Genomic DNA, 20,405 nt, shown 5'->3' with positions numbered 1-20,405 from the left:
AAGTGACAGTCACGGCTCTCTGCTCAGAGTGGAGGGGAAGAACTTAGTGATCAGTGGTGTGTGATTGCTTGGTTCTTGGGGTAGAACCAACAGGGGACAGATGCCATTGGTGCTGCAGCCACCTAGGTGAGTATGATTTTACTTTTATTTTTTATGCCATTTCTGCACTTCTCTTGGTATAGATAAAAGGGGGGCAAATCCGAGAAGCTCATTATTAAGGTTTGCAAATACTTTAAGATAAATTCATTTAAACCTGACTGTGCAGATAGGAATTATTAAATTTAGGATATGATGCATTCGCACATATTTTTTTTTCAAGTTTGTAGAGATTTGACTGTAAGCAACTGGTCAATGCAATGGACTTGGCTGTCTTATATACAGCTGGTGAGTTTGCCTGAAGCTTGCAATGCAACCTGAATTCAAACATCTGGACATTCTAAGATCCTGCAGCTCAGCTGAACCTAAACCTCTACATTAATCCCCTTTCAACTTACTAGCCCAGTCCCTACTCTGTCCAGTACACACGGGTCGAATGCCAGCCGGTTTCTATTGAACTGGCCGATGCCGCCCAACATCTGGCTCATGTGTACTAGGCTCAACCCTATTAATAAAGTTGAATTGTCAAATATTAAACTCTCAGATTAATGCAGTTGTGTATTCAATAAATCATGACCTTGTTGTATGTGACCTTGTTATATTATCAGCTTCTGCATCAATGCTGCATGCAAATGCGTTGACAAGGAACATTTTGATAGGAGGAAAAAAGCAAAATGAACAGAGGGATGATCTCATCTGTCTGCTGCTGCTATTTCACTGTTCAATCAGAAGGGTCTGAAGAAAAGAGACCACTGTAATCTTAAAAGCAGAATTTAAATATGAATCCACCCATAGGGGTTACGGAGTTGCAAATCCCAGATTAAATGTAGAAGGACAGAATACCCCCCAGGGAAAGTATGTGTGGACTTTCTAGGCAACAAGGGAGAAGGATATAAACAAAAATTATATAAATAATATTTTATTGTAGAAAACATAAAATCATTAAGGTGCAAACATCACCAAAGATATACTTGATAAAAACATTAGAATTGGTAGGCGCGTTTTCAGTCATGGTCTTAACGATGCTCCTCTTTTTTTGCCCTTATCCATGATGAAAGTGTTTGTTTTACATGCTTTCTATTATTGCTCTTGTTTTTGTTTCTTATTCTTAGAATGCACTGTGGTAGTCTCATCCTGCTTTGAACACCCCTGATGAAAGGACTCCACCATTGTCTTGAAACGCGTCCGGCTGAATGTCTACAATCTTTACACACTAACGATTCATGACTGTAACTTGTTGTTTTTATCAAGTATATCTTTGGTGATGTTTGCACCTTAATGATTTCATATTTTCTACAATAAAATATAATTATATCATTTTTGTTTATATCCTTCTCCCTTATTGCCTAGTCCCTCATACTTTCCCTGGGGGTATTCTGTCCTTCTATCTTTAAAAGCAGAATTAAACTCTCTCAATCAACATTAACTATTTTTAATCCTTATGCTGCTAGCCTTAGTAAATTGATAGGAAAGCATGTTATATTTATATGTTTAAAGCTTTTTATTACATTTCTTCAGTTGTTCCATAGTGCCTTGCCTAGGCCAAAATGATGTCACATATCCCAGGAGTCTTCATAGATCTTTGGTTTTCATTCATCTGGTGGAGAGAAGGAGGGTCTTTCTGCTAAGCACACCCTGTTGCCTGCATGCCTGAGCTAAGGGCAGATAGATTCCAGAAAGTAAATGCTACCTGAATTATCAGCCCTTATTTAAGATGGCTGCGGCTGCTTTAACTGACAGGGTTCATCGCTCCAGTGTTGGGTCCCTATTCACTACAGACAACAGAGTGCCTAAGAGGACTGGTTGCTGCAACCCATGCAAAATAAATAAATAAACATTTATAAAACTCAGAAGACTATACTGAATAAAGATATCTAGAGAGTCAACATTGAAAATGCTAATTATCACACATGTAGATTGTTTGGCACTCTAAAAAATGTCCATGTGACCAGATGGTGACCGGCCACTTTTTATGGCGCTAGAGGAACAAGGATTTTACTGGAATACATTCACTGAGTAGAAGAAACCAGCAGTCCCTGGGGCTCCTACTATGTGAAAAATTATGGGCACAGGGTTGCCAAACATCAGTACATTTACAGACAGTTTGTAAAAATCTGTGTTTTTTTTACTTCTGTCTGTAAATATCAGGGGCGGATAATTTGTCATGTTGTTTTGACTCTTATGCCCTGTACACGCGGTCGGACTTTCCGATGGAAAATGTGCGATCGGATCATGTTGTCGGAAAATCTGATCGTGTGTGGGCTCCATCTGACTTTTTCCGTCTGAATTTCTGACACACAAAGTTTGAGAGCAGGATCTAAAATTTTCTGGCAACAAAATCCGATTGTTTAAATTCCGATCGTTTGTAGACAATTCCGACTGACAAAGTGTCACCCATGCTCAAAATAAATTACGAGAAGAAAGCTACTGGCTACTGGCCTATTTCTAGTCCCGTCGTACGTGTCCTACGTCACCATGTTCAGAACGATCTGATTTTCCGACAACTTTGTGTGACCGTGTGTATGCTAGACAAGTTTGGGCCAAAATCCGTTGGAAAAAATCCAATGGGTTTTGTCGTCGGAAAGTCCGACCGTGTGTACAGGGCATTAAAGTGTAAACCAGGCAAATTACTTGTTATGGGTATTGTCATATTGTGTTTATTCTGTTTAAATATGAATTGTCTGTTTTTAATAGGAGTTCTGTTATTTTTCAGGTTGTCAGTAAAAAAGAGCTCTGTCAGCAATTGTTCCATGTTTTGTCAGTAAAAAATGCTTTGGGGGGTTGGCAACACTGGATGGGCAGATGCCTTATGGCCCTCGTTGGTGCCACATCTACCTGTGCATAGTTATATGGTAATTCAAAATAACACTTGGAAACAGAACCATATCAACCGTGAAATCTTCCATGAAGTAAATTTCAATTATCAGCCTATGCCAATCCTTATATTATATATCTATAGTGAAATAATTTGATTTTTTTTGCTGTTGTTTACAGCTCAAGGCTTACATAGCACCCAATTTACATTTTATAATCACCCTGTATGCATTATTTATTAAAACGCTTTATGTAGGTCTCTGCAAAGTAAGAAAGATGTATGTCATGTATCACTTTATAAAATGCTTTGATGTCAGATCCTGGCAAATGCTTTTTTTTCAGTACAAGCCCATCCCCCCCAAATAATTTTCACCATATGCAGTGTATGCCAATGATACGTACAATATCAGTCCTAAGACGAAGCTGCAGACTATATCTTCAAGGTCAGACACTCGCCTTGTTCTAGCTGTGCCCTACCGTTACAGCTTTGTTCCATGCTACCCTCAGACACTTTTCACATCACAAAAGTAAAGGTATAAAGCAGACATATGTAATGCCAGTTATATATTAAAATGTAACCTCTAATAGAACTTAACATGGAAACACAATTGCCTTGGAAACGCGATTGCCTATCGTTGGGCATCCTTTGCCTATGCCTGGGGCAGCAAGATGAAAAGAAGGCACAAAAAAATGTACAATGTATTTTTTTTCTTTGTCTGGCCATCTCTAGAGGCTTGTGGGTAATAAACCGAACACAGAAATGAAGAGGAAAGGGTATAAGGCCTGCTTAGTGGTGTATTGAGCTTTGCTGTAGATCAAGTAAAAGGTAACTGTTTCCTTGTCGGCAGATTGATAGGTGGCATTGTCGATATAAAAACACTCATCATACACTAGAGAGCATTCTGGTTTAAAAGTTTATGGTCATAATAACACAATGTTGTTAGGAACAAAAACAATGTGTTTTAATAAATGTTAAAATGGCCTGGTATAGAAATGGCAAAGCCTGCCTGTCCAGGACTTTGGTCCTCTTGGCCCTGCTTAAAGACCACCAGGCCACCTTGGTGGTGACCTCAGAGCTTAGGATATGGGGCTGCCAAAGGGGAAATATAATATGATGTTCAGGCAGTGTAAAACTGACCATAAGTGGGTGATTCCTGTGAAATGGCCTGAAATTCAAGCTGTAAGTGGCCCTGCCGATAAGGTTCACCAGGATTAATCTCAACTGAGAAAAAAGGGAACCAGACTGGAAAAAATCAAGACAAACATTGACCTTACAAATGAGATGTATTCACTGTTTGGGTATTCTGACAGCTCTGGGTACCTGCTGTCAGAGTACTTTAGCTGGCAGTGGATAATTCATCCATGCATGCAGCTTAGCTTGTGCTGGCAGGTGCAGACTGTATTTTCCACTGCAGGTGGTACTCGACCACAGCGGAAATGCAGTTGGGGGAGGAAGTCAGGGGAACATGGTTCCTCTATTATTTCCTCGTTTCACTAGGGGGCCACTATGCGACTGGATGCATGTGGGCACCACATGTGACACCAGGGACCCTCTTGGGTCAAAAAGTCTATTTAGGATGTAATGGAAATTTGTAGGTTCTGTATATAATTGTATTCTATTTTACAGTGGGGATTGAAAGTTTGGGCACCCCAGGTAAAAATGTGTATTAATATGTATAACAAAGTCAAGAAAAGATGGAAAAATCTCCAAATGGCATCAAATTACAGATTAGACATTCTTATAATATGTCAAAAAAAGTTAGATTTTTTTTTCCATCATTTACACTTTCAAAATAACAGAAAACCAAAAAATGGCGTCTGCAAAAGTTTGGGCACCCTGCAGAATTTATAGCATGCCCTGCCCCCTTTGCAAAGCTGAGACCTGCCAGTGTCATGAATTGTTCTCAATCATCGTCTGGGAAGACCAGGTGAGGTCAATCTCAAATGTTTGAAATGGCCAGACTCATCTGACCTTGCCTAAACAATCAGCACCATGGGTTCTTCTAAGCAGTTGTCTAGAAAACTGAAACTGAAAATAGTTAACGCTCACAAAGCTGGAGAAGGCTATAAGAAGATAGTAAAGCATTTTCAGATGTCAATATCCTCTGTTCTGAATGTAATTAAGAAATGGCAGTCATCAGGAACAGTGGAAGTTAAAGCAAGATCTGGAAGACCAAGAAAAATATCAGACAGAACAGCTCGCAGGATTGTGAGAAAAGCAATTCAAAACCCACGTTTGACTGCACGATCCCTCCAGAAAGATCTGGCAGACACTGGAGTTGTGGTACACTATTCCACTATAAAGAGATACTTGTACAAATATGGTATTCATGGAAGAGTCATCAGAAGAAAACCTCTTCTACGTCCTCACCACAAAATTCAGTGTTTGAACTTTGCAAATTAACATATAGACAAGCCTGAGGCATTTTGGAAACAAGTTCTGTGGACCGATGAGGTTAAAATAGAAAGTTTTGGCCGGAATGAGCAAAGGTCCGTTTGGAGAAGAAAGGGCACAGAATTTAATGAAAAGAACCTCTGTCCAACTGTTAAGCATGGGGGTGGATCAATCATGCTTTGGGGTTGTATTGCAGCCAGTGGCACAGGGAACATTTCACGAGTAGAAGGAAAAATGGATTCAATAAAATTTCAGCAAATTTTGGATGGTAACTTGATGCCATCTGTGAAAAAGCTGAAGTTAAAGACAGGATGGCTATTACAAATGGATAATGATCCTAAACACACCTCAAAATCCACGGGGGATTACATCAATAGGCATAAACTGAAGGTTTTGCCATAGCCTTCACAATCTCCTGACCTCAACATTATTGAAAATCTATGGATAGACCTTAAAAGAGCAGTGCGTGACAGACAGCCCAGAAATCTCAAAGCGCTGGAACACTTTTGTAAAGAAGAATGGGCAAAGATACCTCAAACAAGAATTGAAAGACTCTTGGCTGGCTACAAAAAGCGTTTATAAGCTGTGATACTTGCCAAAGGGGGCAGTACAAGATATTAACTCTGCAGGGTGCCCAAACTTTTGCAGACGCCATTTTTTTGTTTTCTGTAATTTTGAAAGTGTAAATGATGGAAATAAAATCTAACTTTTTTGAAATATTATAAGAATGTCTAATCTGTAATTTGATGCCATTTGGAGATTTTTCCATCTTTCCTTGGCTTCGTTATGCACATTAATACACATTTTTACCTGGGGTGCCCAAACTTTCGATCCCCACTGTATATGTATTGCACGATGCCCTCACTGTGCACACGGCACTAACAATGTTTTCAGTACATGTTTTGCATTCTTTCAAGTCCTGATTAGAATTAGCCTGCCTATGTAACGCCCCTTGTTACCATAAACGTACAATTGTAATATTAATGTGATACCTACGTAATCATGTGTATAAAAACCTTCACATGCGTCATAATAAAGGAGAACGGTTATTTGGAAAGATGCTGAGCGTATCTTTTGTGTCTGTTCCCTACTGCAGTAGTTATTAATTTGGAACCACTCACTAATCAATATGAGGATAGGAGTTGCCTATCATCAAAATATAAATTTCAAGGACTACAGCTCTCAGGCTTGGCAAGCTTTATGCGAGTAGCTAGCATAGGGATTAGAGACAGGGAAAGGTTCCTGATGAACAGTGCAGGGAGTATGTCTACCTCTTTCAGGAAGCTTTCCTTTTTTGGGTGTGGACCTGCCAGGTTGCATTCTGCTCCTTATGGCAGATGCTGTTGGCATTTTCCATTCTTCATACTGCTGTTCCACCACTGTCACTGTGTAACTGGCCAGGTCAGGTGTGCTTCCCCGCTGGACCTGTACGTCTTACTGAACTTTTCTACAATATATTGCTATTGCCAAACATGGCCTCTGTGTGTTCTCTGCCTACCGCACATTGCTGCACCTATCACACATGAATGGGGGAATCTATGGTTTCTCAATTTTTTTTTTTTGATTTTTGTTTTTTTTGCACTTCATACATTTTTTATTTTATCAAAAGAGAACATAACAATTAGTTTAAACCACTGGAATGAACATGAGAAACCTTTACGTGCATGGTCAGCTTAAAGTGATTGTCTTGTTTTGTTTTTCATTTTTAAATAACAAACATGCTACTTACCTCCTCTGTGCAGTTGGTTTTGCACAGAGCAGCCCAAATCCTCCTCTTCTTGGGTCATTCTTTGCTGCTCCTGGCCCCTCCCTCCTATTGTGTGCCCCTACAGTCAGCAGCTTCTTATGGGGGCACCCAAGCCAAGTCACAGCTCTGTGTGTCCATTCATACATGAAGCCCCGAGCCATGGGAGCCAATGGAGCTGCTGCTGTGTCTCAGCCAATCAGGAGGCATGTCCCAGATGGCTTAGACGTTTGTGGACATCGCTGGAGAGAGATGGGGCTCAGGTAAGTAATTAGGGGGTGCTGGGGAGGCTGCTACACACAAAGTTTTTTTTATCTTAATGCATAGAATGCATTAAGATAAAAAAAAAACTTTTGCCTTTATAACTCCTTTAAAGGGGCTGTAAACCTCTAATATAAAAAAATTTAAAAAACATACCCTTCTATAGTGGCTCAATCCAAAGTGCATAGTGTGATTTCTAGCTTATCTCTCCTCTTTCTTTCAGTCAATTGTAATCATTTATCCTCACACCAAGAAATCCCAGGAGAAAGCCCTGCCCTCCCCCTGGATCACACAGCCTAAACTGTGCTTGCTTCCCTAAAATACTATGTACAGGGGTGTGTGTCAGTTGCCTCCACTCAGGTCTCAGATTACAATCAGCTCTCCTCTCTGTGCTATGCTGTGCAGTGTGGGGCATCAGATTCCTGCATCATGCCTCCTGGAGCTAGGAAATCCTTTGTAAACAGTGCACTTTGAATGGCTGTAGAGAAGAAAAGGCTACAGATAAACTGGAACAAGCTGAGGAGAATTTGTTTAATCTCTATGTATCTCCTGAGGCTAGTCACTTCACTGGGTCACCTATAAAAAGACTGGTGCTAATGTTATAGAAGAATAGCGGGATTAAAGAGATAATGGCAATGTGCATACTAATGGTCTCAGAAAGCACCCTTTTAACACCTTTCCATTAATAGTGAAATCCAATAACATTAATATTTAAATCAGACCATTCTTCCTAACTAAAGATTAGAAAAAAATCAGCTTTTACTAATGAAAGGCATAACCGGGGATGTAAAAAGACCAGGAGTCACAGAAGATGAACCACTGAGACCTGACTACCACATGAAGTACACCATTACATAGTTGATATCCCTGTACATTGTGTTCGCTAAGAAACACATCGAAAAAAATTTTGAATTTATCTACACTCTCAATTGACACCACCAACTGTGGATGGAAGTTCCACATCCTTACCGCTCTAACAATAAATAACCCCTTAGGTAGTTCATGATTGAATGGTTTCTTGTCCAACTTTATTGTGTGGCCACGTGTCTTCTTTAGAAACCTAAGATTAAAAAAATGTCCTCCCAATGCTAGGGTCACCATTCAAGGATTTTTAGATCACTATCATATCCCCTGTTAAACACCTCCCCTCCAGGGAGAATATGTTTAATGTTTTTAGTCCTTCCTCACATCTGAAGTCCTCCAGCCACCTTATTAGCTTTGATGCCATTCTCACATCTGAAGTCCTCCAGACACCTTATTAGCTTTGATGCCATTCTCTGGACTCTCAACAGTTCTAGTATATCCTTCCCGAGGTTGGGTGACCAGAACTGGGTGGCATACTCAAGATGTGACCTAACCTGTGTTTTGCAAAGTGGTAGTGTTATCTGTTTGGAGATAAATATAGTATATAGTTATATATATAGTATATAGTTTTATCTCTGGAGTAAATATCCTTTTTTGCATGCTAATAGTCTGCTGGCCTAGCTTGCTGCAGCTTGGCATTGCATGCTATTGATTAGACTGCGATCTACCAAGACCCCCAGATCCTTGTTCATTCTTGATTCCCCCAAAGGTTTCCCCCTTATGTGTAAACCTGCATGCATATTTTTAGCTTGAAAAGTGCATGACTTAACATTTTTCAACATTGAACCTCATCGGGCATTTAGATGCCCACCCTTCTATTTTATTGAGGTCTTGTAAAGTTGCTATATCCTGTTGTGAAGTTATTTTCCCTGCTTAGCTTTGTATCATCAGCAAACACTGAGATTGACCTATTTATACCAACCTCTATATCATTTAGCAATAAACTCAACAGAATTGGTCCTAGAACAAAGCCTTGGGGTACCCCAATTACAACTCCAGATCATTCAGAAAGTATTGCCATTAATCACCACCCTCTTGTAACCATTTTTCTATCCACATGGAAACCATATCATCAAAGACCTTAGATTGAAAATGAATCATTTGTAGGGAACTGTATGAAATGCTTTAGCAAATCTAGATACAATACATCCACGGGCCTTTCTTTATCCAAATTACAACTCACCTCCTCGTAATAATTTAATAATCCTCACCCCCTCTTGAGTAACACCATGACATGCCCATTCACTTTGAAATCTTCATCATAATGTGATTGGTTTAGTCTCTCTTGAAGCAGTGTTGACATGAGTGCTATACTGATATGGGCATAGAGTCGGCTTGTCTAAGTTCACCTCTTTCTCCAGGTGAAGGAGCTTGAATCTATCCTTCTGTAAAATTCTCTTGCAGCACCATCTTTGCAATACACATGCTATTTTTATCTCTGTTTGCTTAAATATGTTTTCTTCCTATCACTTGCTCTATATTGTTCCCATGATAATAATACACTAATAGAAAATGTTTTCCCCTAAAGTACTTTTCACTTTCTTGTTGGTGTTTAAAACAATATATATATTTTTTTTAATTAAAGGTTAATTGCTTGTAACAGCCTAGTTACAGATAAACAAACAATGCATACAATCACTGAAGGATTTTATTATATAATAGTAATTGTAATATAATTTGTGTATTTGAAATCAACATGTATTTATAAAGGGTTGTTTAGGTTTTCTGCAAAAATCCATCTAGGTAGACCAGATTTAGATCAGATTCCCACATTTATTTGGGCATCCTTATGCTACATAGTTATTTATATATACTGTAGTGGGCGAAGCTTTAGGCATCTTTTTACCTGTTTTCCAGGCTATCATCAATGAAAAAGGGCTGTTATTTATAGAGTATAGAGAATAGGTCAAGCTTAAAGTGGAATTAAATTGTGAGAACCACAAACTGGAAACACCATTTCATTATTTTTTCAACATTCAAAGCAAACCCCCCAAAGCAACCCCCCCCCCCCCCCCCCCATCTATCCCTGGCTCCATGCTTTATTTTGGTGGGAAATCCCTTTTAAAAATACCCCTAATGTTTCTAGCTGTGGCCATCTTGAACAAGGTCAAATAATTTACTTCCTGGAACCCATCTGCCCTTACCCCAGGTATGCAGATGGGAGGGTGGGCTTATCTGAGAAAACACCTCCTCCCCTCCTTCAGATGGAAGAAATTATTTTGGCCTAGGCCAGAAAGAAGGAAGCAACTAGTAAATATAATATATTTTCAAATATACAGTATTCACTGCATAAGCATTCAAAATAGTTAATTTTGCTTGAGAGAGTGCAGTTCTGCTTTAAATATACACAACACTGATTAGACAGAAGTGTGACTTAATACACTCTGGCCCCTCCACCCTAGAGAGTATGTAGTATGAAAATGCTTATAACTATCAGTATTCTCTAAAGTGAGTGGTATTGTCTTCTTATAGGTTTAACCTGCTCAATGCAACGGGACATACTGGGTTTGTAAGGTGTAAAGCAATCAGGAATCCTGCATGCTGCCCCCTGCTCAATGCCGTTCCCAGGTTCAGAAGTGGCTTTTAGCTGCAAGAGTAAATCAGACTCTGCCTCTCTCCTAGTAAGTTCTATAACAGTTTATATTTCAAGGAGAAAACCTTTTACAATCAAGTTCTGTAGTATAGCAGATAAATTATATATCAGATTAATGAATGCTTCCCCTGATTTTCTGTCTGAGTGTAATAAGACACTTGTGGTAGATTGAGTTTCTGCGCTGATGAGTAAATGGGACTGTTACAGAGCCTATGGACTTTACATAAATATACAGTGCCTTGCGAAAGTATTCGGCCCCCTTGAACTTTTCAACCTTTTGCCACATTTCAGGCTTCAAACATAAAGATATAAAATTTTAATTTTTTTTTGTGAAGAATCACCAACAAGTGGGACACAATTGTGAAGTGGAACGAAATCTATTGGATAATTTAAACTTTTTTAGCAAATAAAAAACTGAAAAGTGGTGCGTGCAAAATTATTCGGCCCCTTTACTTTCAGTGCAGCAAACTCACTCCAGAAGTTCAGCGAGGATCTCTGAATGATCCAATGTTGTCCTAAATGACTGATGGTGATAAATAGAATCCACCTGTGTGTAATCAAGTCTCTGTATAAATGAACCTGCTCTGTGATAGTCTCAGGGTTCTGTTGAAAGCGCAGAGAGCATCATGAAGACCAAGGAACACACCAGGCAGGTCCGTAATACTGTTGTGGAGAAGTTTAAAGCCGGATTTGCATACAAAAAGATTTCCCAAGCTTTAAACATCCCAAGGAGCACTGTGCAAGCGATCAATTTAAAATGGAAGGAGTATCAGACCACTACAAATCTACCAAGACCTGGCCATCCCTCTAAACTTTCAGCTCAGACAAGGAGAAGACTGATCAGAGATGCAGCCAAGAGGCCCATGATCACTCTGGATGAACTGCAGAGAACTACAGCTGAGGTGGGAGAGTCTGTCCACAATCAGTCGTACACTGCACAAATCTGGCCTTTATGGAAGAGTGGCAAGAAGAAAACCATTTCTCAAAGACATCCATAAAAAGTCTTGTCTAAAGTTGGCCACAAGCCACCTGGGAGACACACCAAACATGTGGAAGAAGGTGCTCTGGTCAGATGAAACCAAAATTGAACTTTTTGCCCACAATGCAAAACAATATGTTTGGTGTAAAAGCAACACAGCTCATCACCCTCAACACACCATCCCCACTGTTAAACATGGTGGTGGCAGCATCATGGTTTGGGCCTGCTTTTCTTCAGCAGGGACAGGGAAGATGGTTAAAATTGAGGGGAAGATGGATGCAGCCAAATACAGGACCATTCTGGATGAAAACCTGTTGGAGTCTGCAAAAGACCTGAAACTGGGACGGAGATTTATCTTCCAACAAGACAATGATCCCAAACATACAGCAAAATCTACAAAGGAATGGTTCACAAATAAACGTATCCAGGTGTTAGAATGGCCAAGTCAAAGTCCAGACCTGAATCCAATCGAGAATCTGTGGAAAGAGCAGAAAACTGCTGTTCCCAAAGCTCTCCATCCAACCTCACTGAGCTCGAGCTGTTTTGCAAGGAAGAATGGGCAAGAATTTCAGTCTCTCGATGTGCAAAACTGATAGAGACATACCCCAAGCGACTTGCAGCTATAATCACAGCAAAAGTTGGCTCTACAAAGTATTAACGCAAGGGGGCCGAATAATTTTGCACGCCCCACTTTTCATTTTTTTATTAGTTAAAAAAGTTTCAAAAATCCAATAGATTTCGTTCCACTTCACAATTGTGTCCCACTTGTTGGTGATTCTTCACAAAAAATTAAAATTTTATATCTTTATGTTTGAAGCCTGAAATGTGGCAAAAGGTTGAAAAGTTCAAGGGGGCCGAATACTTTCGCAAGGCACTGTATAATATATATATATATATATATATATATATAAAGGGAAATTCAAAGTGCAATAACTCACAATACTCAGTCACATAGCAATTACTCTTAAAGCGGAACTAAGCCCTCCTAATCTTTTCGGCTATGGAAGCTGCCTTCTTAGTTTCTGTTTGATATGCAACTGCCATTGTGCTGCACATGTGATCAGTTAGCTATTTGTTGGTTTGCTAGTCTGGTTGAGAGCTTAAGCAAAGGTGACAGTTAGCAATCCCGGAATGCCGGAAATGTAACTGTGTTTTGAAACTGTTAAATCAATGAGTTTAGTGTTGCTTCAAAGTTTATGTGGGAACTAAACCCTCTTCTCCTTTACAGCCGAAGAAGCTGCCATTAGCCTCAAAATCGGAAAAAAGGGGACACTACTTATATTAAATGAGAAGTGTCTCATGTCCTGGTGGCTGTTCTTTTCATTTAAAGCAAAATACTTACCTTTGCTTCAGCAGTTCAACACCCAAGAGGTTCCATGACCCATCTTTGCCCCCCAGGTTCTTCCAAGTCCTGATGCTGATCTTCAGTCATTTGGATTTACCAGCACTGGTAAATCCAATTGTAAATCCAATCGACACTGCTATTGTTCCAGAATTGTAAAGAGAAAAATCAGAGCAATATAAATAACCCTTAGGAATCAGATCTGCTGACGAAGTTCCGCCCACAGGGACGTAACGCGTACGGACAGAAGGAAGTCTCGTGACGTCACCCACAGTTATCGTAGACTGTGTACACAAGCTGTTTTACCAGGCACTTGGTTGAAAGTAAGTAAGTCTTGTAAGTTTTATTCTGCTGCATTATCATTAAAATTCTATATATTTGCAGAGAGAACTGTGTATTGCTTTATATTTGCATGACTCATATGGCTTTGGAGTGGAGAGCGTTGATTGTAAGATCGATCAAAGAAAGAAACTTCTTGCATCTGACCGCTGCTTCTGTGACTCACCATTATTATATCCTAAGTGGGAAAGTGTATCAGACCCTCTATAATTAAAGGGTCCACTCAGTGAGGTGAGCTGCCATCTTTATCATTGGTGGATGCTTTGTTTTTCCCATAAAGTCCCCTACATGTTATATCTGTAGTTCATCACTGAAGACCTCATGGAATATTATTCAATTGTTATTCATAAGATTTATGGACTTGTTTTTTTTAGTGCTGCACTGTCCTTTATTATATTGTTCCAGAATGTAGAGGACTGAAGATTTAATTACCTCCAGACCAGCTGCTCCAGTTGTACTGCGGCAGGTTTGCTCCCCTGCGCGAACCACCGTCGTACGTTTACTGCTTTAAGATGCACTTGCCCGTCCACCAGCCATCCACAATCTCTCCACAGAGAGACAGAACAGGGATCTGTCAATGTAAACAGACATCCCCATTCTGTCAGGGGAGTAGAGAGAGGTCTGCTGTTCATAGTGGTCAGGAACAGTGATCTCTCTCCTCCAGGCAGTACACTCCCACCACAGGTAGAAACACCTCCCTACGGAAAACGTAACACCTTGATCGCCCCCTAGTTTTAACCCCTTCCCTGCCAGTGTCATTTATACAGTAATCAGTGGCTATTTTTAGCACTGATCGCTGTATAAATGTCAATGGTCCCAAAAAAGTGTCCAGTCTAGCTGCTGCAATGTCACAGTCCCGCTAAAAATGCCTGATCACAGCCATTACTAGTAAAAAAAAAAAATGCCATCTATCCTCTATTTTGTAGACACTATAACTTCTGCGCAAACCAATCAATATATGCTTATTGCATTTTTTTATCAAAAATATGTAGAAGAATACCTATTGAATACATATGTTGGTTTTTTTGGATATTTATTATAGCAAAAAGTTAAAAATATTGTTTTCTTTTTTTTAATTTACATTTTTATTTTGTTTATAGCGTAAAAAATAAAAACCGCAGAGGTGATCAAATACTACAAAAAGAAAGCTCTGTTTGTGTGGGAAAAAAAGGACATCAATTTTGTTACGGGTACAGGGTTGCACGACCGCGCAACTGTCAATTAAAGTGAAGCAGTGGCGTATCGCAAAAAATGGCCTGGTCAGGAAGGGGGCAAATTCTTCCAGTCCTTAAGTGGTTATCTGACTTTGGTTTATTCTCTAAGAAAACAATAAATGTCAATAAAAATATAGAAAACCAAAGATAGCAGCCACCAGCACAAGGGATGTTTCTTATTCGGTACTGTCCCTTGTTCTAATTTAAAAATAAAAACGAAACCTAATATAACTAACTAAAGGCAAAACGTTTTCTTTAGCTTTGGATGGAGTGGAGAATTATTATTGCTGTCTGTGCATCTGTTAGGGAGATTCACCCTCTCTATATGTTCTGTTTACCATTAGCATTTAAAGTGAAAGTAAAAGAAAATCCCAAATTATAGGTTGTCCCTAAAAAAGTAATAAAGGGAAAATCTTCCAATGGGGACACTAGTTCTGTTGGCCTGGGGGTCCACAGAACTAGTGTCCCTTGTGGGGGTCCACAAGGGATTCACTTAATTTGCAGAGATTTGCTCTCACTTTCCTTTTTGGCTATGGGAAAGAAAGGGAAGGTAAGGAAAGGGAAGGTAAATCTCCCCAATATAGCACAGATGGCAATAAATAAACCAACAGGGGTTATAATCCCCACTTACTCTATCTGAAATGAAAAAAAAAAAAAGCCTATAGTTGCATAGCTCCCAACTGTCCCTGATTTTGAGGGACTGTTCCTGATTTCCCTCATTCCTCCTCATTTGTCCCTGATTTTGATCTGATCTATATAGATGTATATAAAATGCACTTTTTATCTATCAAAAAAGGTGTTTTCCAGCACTAAACATTTCATCTAAATTGCTGCAATTGTAGATTCCAAAAGCCAATATAAAGGAATAGTAGTGGTAAAAAAAGCACTTGTGGGTTTAACCAATCTTGTTTTGTTTTTTTACAATTCTCCTTTAAGGGGTCGTGGTAAGGGGTATGTCCTATGCCTGCATGCTTTTGCTGATAGGTGTCCCTCATTCCCATCTCAAAAAGTTGGGAGGTATGTAGTTCTACCTTAAGCTTTAACACGCATTGTCATCGCCATTCTTATGTATGTATTTTCTATCCTTCAATAAATAAATACACACACAGACTGACCATGAGATGACAGTAGCCTGTTACAACCATTTTCCAATCATTGTCCCCTCCACTAGGGTAAGGTACACCAGCAGCATCCCCCATGCTACCCGTTTCTCCTCCTAAGAATCAAGTGAACTTTTCGGTTCTTCAAACTTTAGCTGAAATGTTTGTGGAGATCAATTGCAGGAACCATTAGAGTATGGGTCCTACAAGATACAGATCATATCATTGATCACAGTAGAAATTGTACACAGTAAAAAGTCCTTATTTTGAACTAACACTACCATTTTTACATGCTAGTGTTAGTTCACTATTTATACATGAGAAGTCATCAACTGATTTCAATATAAAAATTTAACTTGTTTCATATCACTGCAACAGGGCCCTCCAGAGCAATGTTTCTCAACCTTTTTCCAGTCAAGGCACCCTTTAAAATTAAAGACAATCTTAACCCTTTCATGACTAAGCCTATTTTTGGAATTTGGTGTTTACAAGTTAAAATCCATATTTTCTACTAGAAAATTACTTGGAACCCCCAAACATTATATATATTTTTTTAACAGAGACTCTAGAGAATAAAACGGCGATTGTTGCAATATTTTATGTCACACGGTATTTGCGCAGCGGTGTTTTAAATGCAACTTTTTGGGAAAAGGGACACTTTCATGAATTAAAAAAAAACAAAACAGTAAAATTATCCCATTTTTTTTGCATAATGTGAAAGATAATGTTACGCCGAGTAAATAGATACCAAACATGTCACACTTTATAATTGCGCGCACTTGTGGATTGACGACAAAGTACGGTACCTAAAAATCTCAATAGGCGACGCTTTAAACATTTTTTACGGTTACCAGGTTAGCGTTACAGAGGAGGTCTAGTGCTAGAATTATTGCTCTCGCTCTGACGATCGCGGCGATACCTCACATGTGTGATTTGAACACCGTTTACATACGCGGGCGCGACTTCCGTATGCGTTTTCTTTGCTTTGCGAGCTCGCGGGGACGGCGGGCGCTTTAAAAAATTTTTTTTTATTTTTTTATTTATTTTATTTATTTTAAAATGACTAAATTAAAAAAAAAAAAAAAAAAATTTGATCACTTTTATTGCTGTCACAAGGAATGTAAACATCCCTTGTGACAGTAATAGGCGGTGACAGGTACTCTTTATGGAGGGATCGGGGGTCTAAAAGACCCCCCACCCCTCCTTTACACTTCAGTGTATTCAGATCGCCGAAAACGGCGATTCTGAATACCGGATATTTTTTTAAAACCGGCGCCATTGGCAGCCGAGTAAACGGGAAGTGACGTCATGACGTCGCTTCCGTGTTTACTATGAGGAGACTGGAACGAAGCCGATTACGGCTTCGTTCCAGTTCCTCCCCAGCGGCCGGAGGCAGTGCAAGTTGAATCGGTGCTCCCGATCGAACGGGAGCACCGGTAACAGCGGCGGGAGGCGGCGGGAGGGGGGGACGTCCCCTCCCGCTCCTCCGGGATAACAGCCGAGCGGCTTTTAGCCGCATCGGTTGTTATGGCTGGAAAGCCAATCGCCTGCTGAAGAAAACGGTACCGGGATGATGCCTGCAGGTGCGGGCATCATCCCGGTATACCCCCCGGAAGCCGAGTACGCAGATCTGCGTACGCTCGGCGGGAAGGGGTTAATACACCTTTTAACATTATAGACAATCTCAAGGCGCCCTTTAAAATTATAGACAATCTCAATGCACCCTTTAAAATTATAGATAATCTCAATGCACCCTTTAAAATTATAGACAATGTCAATGCAACCTTTAAAATTATAGACAATCTCAAGACGCGCTTTAAATTATGGATGATCTCGAGGCACCAAATTCTAAAATGTATAAAACTAAATGAATAATTTTACATATTGCAGCAGCAATTTTCAAAGCAAATACACTTTTGCACACTGATACTGACTAGTGTTCCAGTATTTCTTCTTCCTCAGTTTTTCTCCCCCACAAAGCTAACGTGACCCCAGTGCTGACAGAGTGGGGCGGATCGTCAAACAAGGATACTGTGCATGTGCCCGATGTCCTCCTAATCAGTGCCGGGACAAGGTCATCCAGCACCCAGGGCAAAGATGCCAAAGTGCGCCCCCCTTTCCCTTGGGGTTAGGGTGCCCCCTGCCCCTGCAATAAACCATTGCGCACCCCCTTGTCCCGGCCCTGCTCCTAATCAATCAATGACATCAGGAAATGTTAGGATGCGGCTGGCCAATGTCCAAGGTTGTAATGGCGCACAATGAAAACCTGTGGCTTTGTGTAATAAAAAGCAATCTTGATCCACCCGCTGGTTGATACACAGTTTTTGGGCAATTTTGAGCAATTTTTAGGCATTGGAGAATTTTTTTGCCATTTTGCCAAGGCACCCTGGTTGAATAACGCTGCTCCAGAGTACCCTATGGTCTGGACCAGTTTATGTTCCGAAGAAGCTTTGATCTTCTTGTGACCTGCACTTAGGGTTGCCACCTTTTCTGAGAAATAATACCACCCTAATGGTCTCTTTCTATTAAAGAGGAGTGCCACCTTAAAAAAAAAAATATTAAAAGTCAGCAGCTACAAATACTGCAGCTGCTGACTTTTAATAAATGGAAACTTTCCTGTTCCAGGGTCCAGTGATGTCGGCAGCAGATGACGAGCAATCGCTCGTCTCTCGGCTGCCCCGCCACCATCCTCTGTCAGGGAATCGGGAAGTGGGTGCATCTGCGGCTAGCTATTCCTGGAAGTGGGTGCACATACCTGGATTATACAGGTATCTGCACCCCCGCCCCCCTGAAAGGTGCCAATTGTGGCACCGGAGGGGGGGAGGGTTACAATGAGCGGAACTTCCACTTTAGGGTGGAGGTCCGCTTTAATACAGTCCCAATTTTACCATCCAGTTGGCAAGTCTACCTGCACTAAAAGAGTAAAATTTTTGTAAACTTCCTAATGCACAGGGACAACATATGGAACTTCCTCCTGGCATGAGAAGTGACAGCAGTAATAAACACATAAACAGAAATGTATTATATTGCAACTCACCAATAATTAGATGTGATGGTTGCATTTGTTTGTTTTCAAAGCTTTTCCTCCTTAATTTTCTCCAGCCAGGAAGTGTGTTATTTTTCAATTTCCTTGAACAGACCAAGCTGTCCAGAAAAAATAGAAGTTAGATGGTTAAGACAAACCATTTACCACTGACAAGGGTGTTTACAATATTCAACTTTTTTTTTTAATTTATGTAAAAACTCCAAATATTTATTCCAAATAAAACAAAAATGTTGCTATAACTGCTTAAAAATGTTTGAAAGGGTTTAGCTTTAAATTTGTTGGTCAAGTCCATCTAAATCTGCTACTTCATCTAACACTACCCACCCCCCAGGATAGACAATCTGGATTATCTGTGGGTGGCTCTATTGCTCCTCTATCTGGAGTGGATACACCCTAAGACAGGAAGCATCTTACTGGCTGGATTACTCAATGAAAATAATAAGAAAAGTCTAAAAAGAATAATGCAGTCTCCATATTTAAGGATTGTCATTGTTTTTAGTACTGTTTGAAAGTATATACACATCTGTCTCATAGTAGGCTAACCATACCCTACCAAGGAAATGTTAATATACCTTAAGAGAAATTTAGGACTCCCTTTTAAGGCAGAACTACACTTGTGGGGTGGGGAGGTGTAGCGTGGTGCGACAGCAATAAACACAGTAAAGGCAGTAAAGTCCAGTTGCAAAGGAAAGAGGTTGTATTGACTACAAACCCGATGGGGTGGTACCCAACACTCGGGGTATATAACAGCAATGAGTAGCAGAGGAGGTCTCAGATGTGCTGACAGTGTCTATCTTCAGGGCGGAATGCTGCCTGGCTGATCTGTACCAAAATAGGGAGGTTTTCAGGAAGGATGGTGTGTCCCTATCCTCTCCCTATTCATCTGGAACCTCTCCCTGATGCTAATCACTGTCGCTGTCAGATTGGTGACCTGTTACTATACTACCTACATGCAAACTGCACTCCAAGCCCAGAAGCCAGGGTCTTAAATAAACTCTGCCTGACCCAAGATGGCTGCCTGAGTCACATGGGGCAGCAAAATTCAACCAGATAGCTTCCCCAGTGACCCAGGAAACTATAGAGGAACCATGTTTCTCTAGACTTCCTCTCCCCTGCAATGCCACTGCAGTTGAGTGCCACCTGTAGTGGAGAAAGTACATACTAAAGATGCCTGTACCTGGCTGAGCTTAAACTATTTCAAACAGGTTCTAAAAAAGCCACTGCTCACTGTTTTGTAGGCTCACCTATGTGTGTGGGTGGGTAAGCCTGCTCCCTTACTAAACAGATACACCTCACTGATGAGGAGGGTTGTGATGAAGCGGTGCAACCACATGACTGCCAAATCAATGTGAACCACTTGCCGACCGACTCTCGTCGATATATAAGTCGGCAAAGGGGTTCATTCCCGCACATTGCCGTATGGGTACATCTGTACGGCGGGGGAACAAGATGCACATAGCCGGTGGGTGTGATTGCCCCTGGCCACCCACGATCACGTGAACACACAAATCCCTATTCTGTCAGAGGAGGGAAGACATATTGTTTGTTCCTACTAAGTAGGAACAACGATAAGTCTCCTCCCATAGTCAGTCCTCATACAGTTAGAAACACTATCTAG

The 20,405-nt window shown here is 40.4% G+C and overlaps 1 protein-coding gene across 5 annotated transcripts in view; it reads right to left on the bottom strand.

Moving 5' to 3' along the window:
* The window catches only part of LOC143923962 (sodium channel protein type 2 subunit alpha-like), a 372,282-nt gene that overhangs the window by 337,628 nt on the left and 14,249 nt on the right, over positions 1 to 20,405 (bottom strand). Inside the window, exon 2 of one of the 5 annotated variants that reach the window (XM_077447919.1) lies at positions 18,779 to 18,885. The exons of the other annotated variants lie outside the window; for them this stretch is intronic. The gene's annotated coding sequence lies outside the window, so the exon portion shown is untranslated. The remainder of the gene's footprint in view (positions 1 to 18,778; positions 18,886 to 20,405) is intronic. 5 annotated transcript variants of the gene reach the window in all.

The sequence above is a fragment of the Lithobates pipiens genome, unplaced genomic scaffold (assembly GCF_037356315.1).
Source record: "Lithobates pipiens isolate NorthernLeopardFrog02 unplaced genomic scaffold, aLitPip1_a1.2 Scaffold_22, whole genome shotgun sequence".
Classification (NCBI taxonomy): Eukaryota; Metazoa; Chordata; class Amphibia; order Anura; family Ranidae; genus Lithobates; species Lithobates pipiens.
Note: the sequence above shows the minus strand (reverse complement) of the source record. Positions and strands in the feature narration are given on the sequence as shown.